The following is a 4,497-nucleotide window of genomic DNA, read 5'->3' as shown; positions in this document are numbered from 1 at the left end:
AAAACCAACCGATCCTCTTCCCTGGAACATAAAGCCCAAATAGAAGCATTGAAAAATTCCCCCTTGCTTCATTTCCCAACACACCACCTTCACATTAGCAGGTTTTTGTGTGCTTTCTCCTCTCCACTGGTAGCATTATGACATTTTCTTTTCCACGCATTCAAGATTTAATAACCTCAAGTGCAGTCAACACTGTTGTTGCTGAGAGTTCGGCTCCATTTCATGTGTTTCTGGCAGATGGGATTTCTTGGAGGAGATGCCAAGTATGTGTGATGAAATAAAACAAGATGCTCATAAAAATAACTTTTATATAAACCAGTCCCTTGGGCCTTGGTAATTCTAGATGGATAGCATACTGCTTCCGGATTTGTGCTGAGCCAGCCCTTGCTCCTTCCATATGGTCCACCCTGTACATTTCTAGAATGTTTATCAGGGAGACAAAGGTAAAGCTGGATTTCAGATGACCTCAAGGTCAAGAGACCTTATTTTACCCAACCGTATGCCTTTCACCAATAACTTAAGTAGGGGATTTGTGCTGGATTTTCACAGACAAGCATCAGGACTAAATAAGTAAGTCATTGGTAATCAGTTCACTAAATATCTGCTGAGGATTTGTCACAGTTGTCATTTCAAAGTCCAAGATCTGTAGTTCATCTCAGCTAGACACGTGGAGTGACAGAAGCTGCTGTGTGCAGGCCAACACAGCTAGTGAGTAGCTGACCAGGTGACCCCAGGAGCCCAAGGCACCCACAGAAGGCTGCCATACTTCCCAAATTCTCCTGTGTTATGTGTTCATGCATGTGTGTATGTGTTCATGTGACTACATGTGTGTACATGTGTGTGCCTATATGTGAAGAGTCGACATTGGGTTTCTTTCTCAATTGCTTCTTCACTTTTCTTTTGGGACAGGGTCTCTTACTGAACCTGGAGTTTGCTCATTCAGCGAGACTCTCTGGCCAGCAAGCCTCAGGGATCCTCATGTCTCAGCTGCACCAGTGCTGGGGTTCAGGTTGTTTTGGTTTCTTTTCTGTTGCTGTGACAAAATACTCTGACAAAAGCAGCTTAAGTGAAAAGGGTTTGTTGTGGTTCACAGTTCAGGGACATAGTCCATCAAGGTGAGTGTCCTAGTTTGTTTCTCCATTGCTGTGACAAAACACTCTGACCACTACCAACTTGGGAGGAAAGGGTTTATTTGTCTTACATCTCCCAGGTCACAGTTCATCCGGGAGCCCAAGGTAGGAACTCAGGGCAGGAACCTGGAGGCAGAAACTGGAGCACAAGCCAGGGAGGAACACTGCTTACTGGCTTGTTCCCCTGACCCCTGCTGAACCTGCTTTCTTATGCAACACCGGCCCACCTGCCCAGGGGTGGCACAATCCACAGTGGGCTGGGCCCTCCCACATCACTCAACAATCAAGAAGATGCCCCACAGACACAGACATAGGCCAGTCCAATGGAGGTAATTCCCCAATTAAGGCTCCCTCAAGCCAGATGTGTCAAGTGGACACTAAAGCTATCCAGCACAGTGAGGAAGTTGAGGCACAGGAGCTTGAATCAGCTTCTCACAAGGAGTCAGCAGTCAGAAAGTAGAGAGCAATGACTGCATCTGCTTCTTGGTTCCTTTTTTCCACCTGTTCAGTCCAAGATCCCATTCAGGGAATGGTGCCACCTACAGTGGGTGAATCTTCCCACCTCAATTAACATAACCATCTCCCAGATGATTCTAGATTCTGTCAAGGTGACAACACTAACCATCATGCAAATGCACATGGTTGTGCTTGGCTTTTTATATGGGTGATGGGGTGCTAAACTAAGGTTCTTGTGCTTATGTGGCAAGTACTTTATCCACTGAGCCATCTCCATAGTCCCTGAAGTCTCCTCTTTCCAAAGCTATATACAGCAAAGGGAACCAACACAGGAGTGGTGTTAGACCCTTTGCAAGTAGAAAAATCAGACCTGAAAGGATGGCAGAGCTGCACTGCCCCAGGCTTGTGTGAAGAGCATCATGGTTATTTCCTTTCTTAGCCTGTGACGCTGCTCTAAGAAGGCAGTCTACAGTATGGGCTTGGGGGAATTACATCAAACTATGGGGTCACATGGAGTGGGGACAAACCACATTCAAGGACTAACACACATGAAAAGGAAAATAGCTGGGATGGCCCCAGCACCCTTGATATTTGCCTACAGCAAGGAGACTCCACCATGTGAAGATGGGAAAGAAAGTCAGGAAATACACATTTCTATCAGAAGTTGGCTGTGTGTTGGGAATCATGCTAGGTGCTTCTTACACTTTACCTCTTTTTACTCTCACAAAGACCCTGCGATGCAAGGATTATCTTAGCTCCATGTGCATTTATTCTGATCAAATTTAGCCTCAAGACAGATTTACTAACCAAGACTTAATAGATAGAGATCTATTTGTCAGCAAAATGAGAAGCTAGACTGGTGCTTTCCAAGCGCTCTGGGGGCTGTCAGAGATCAGGCCCTTTCTGCCGTCTGCTCTGCCGTCCTTCCTACCTAGGCCTTGGTTGCCATGCCTGCTATCTGATTATTATGGCATGGTGGCTGCCCTCCAGTCACCACCTCCAGACTCCAGAGGAAAAGAAGAAGAAAAGACAAAGGGAGATGCTCATACCGGCCTGACCGTTGTTCAAAGGGATGGCATTTTGGTTTGCTGTATCTTATAGTTTCTACTTATATCTCATTGGATATACTATATCAGATGAAAGACTGGGAAATGATTTTTTTTTTTTGTCTTTTTTGAGACAGGGTCTCCCTGTAGCCCCAGCTGTCCTGGAACTCACTATATAGACCAGGCTGGCCTTGAACTCACAGAGATCCACCTGCCTCTGCCTCCCGAGTGCTGGGATTAAAGGCGTGTGCCACCATGCCTGGCGGGAAATGATTTTTTTATCTCATGATTTTACTGATTCAAAAATTATAGAAAATGGCCGGGTGTGGTGGCGCACCCCTTTAATCCCAGCACTTGGGAGGCAGAAGCAGGAGGATCTCTGTGAGTTCAAGGCCAGCCTGGTCTACATAGTGAGTTCCAGGACAGCTGGGGCTACAGGGAGACCCTGTCTCAAAAAAAGACAAAAAAAAAGTTATAGAAAATGGATATGAGATCAACAACACAGAGGCTGCCACTCTCAGTGAAAAAGGAGAAAATGAGACAAAAACAATTATCTTCTGCCACAGGCTAGGAAAAGGATGAACTGAGATTTGAAGACTTGACCCTTGTCAGCTTGTTTTGACTGCACCGCATGGCCTTGGGCACTGCATAAAGGATCCCTTCAAGGCTTCCAGGAAATGGGTATTTTCTTGCTCAGGGTCTTGTTCCACCTGTAGAAACTGAGGCACAGACAGGTTAAGTATTTAAGTAACAGGAGATTTCAACTCAATCAGACACCATAAAGAGGAAGGATTACATGAAGTGTCAGTCTGAACAGTATGTTACCAGGACCGATGGAACAAAAGTCTCAAAGCCATGAACTATTTTCCCCATACAGGAGTTGGCTGAAGAGGGGAGTGAGGTGGGGGAGCACCAAGGAGGATTGATATAGGTAATTGACCAATATATTATAGCTATAGGTCATCTGTATTAGGTAGAGTTCTCTATAGGAAGAGAACCAATAGAAGGCATATACATATGTTTATATCTCATATAAACATATATTATGTATGTCATATATATCAAAAAAGGGGATTCACTGGACTAGCTTACATAAGAGGGGCTGGCAAGTTCAACAGTAGCCATCTGTATGCTAGATAGTCTCAATCTGATACTAAATGACTAGAAGATCTCTCTGGAAAGTTGCTGGTACTCAAACCACATTGGAAGGCCAAAGACGCTGGAGTCTGATGGCAGCAGAGGACTGCTGTTTTGCGATAAAAGAATGCAAGCAGACGACTCCACTTTTTCCTCAGACTCACTGGAAGGTGCTGCCCACTCTGAGGGAAGTTATTCTCCTCCACTAATCCTTTCTAAAAAGGCCTTCATAGACGCACCCAGAGGCGGTCTCTTTAGTTAATTCCAGATTCTGTCAAGTTGGCAACCAAGATTAGCCATCATATTATCAGTTACTAGAAGTCACTATATGGCCTCAAAGCACTTCTGAGTGCATTTTAAGCTATGCTGAAGAAATCCTTCCTGTTTTACAGTTTTCAGTGAGATAGCCCATACAGAGTATGGTTAGGCCAGAAGTGCCACAAGCAGAGTGCAGCTAGCTCAGTGACCAATTTGTTCTCTGAAGTGGCACCAGGACACAGAGAGATGACCCTAACGACAACAGACTTTTGTTTAGCGAGAACTTAAGATGTGCCAGGCACTGTGGCAAATGTTTCAGACCTGTCACCTCATCTGAGCCTCACCTACCTTTGGGAAAGTTTTACTGTCATCCTCACCTCTACTGGGGGGCTCAGTAGAGACAAGTGACCCCGCCACACCAAATGCACACCTGTGTAAGGACTGGCCTGCAATCCAAGTGGTCTGTTTGA

Source organism: Nannospalax galili, unplaced genomic scaffold (genome assembly GCF_000622305.1).
Source record: "Nannospalax galili isolate Female #2095 unplaced genomic scaffold, S.galili_v1.0 scaffold183, whole genome shotgun sequence".
NCBI lineage: Eukaryota > Metazoa > Chordata > Mammalia > Rodentia > Spalacidae > Nannospalax > Nannospalax galili.
Note: the sequence above shows the minus strand (reverse complement) of the source record.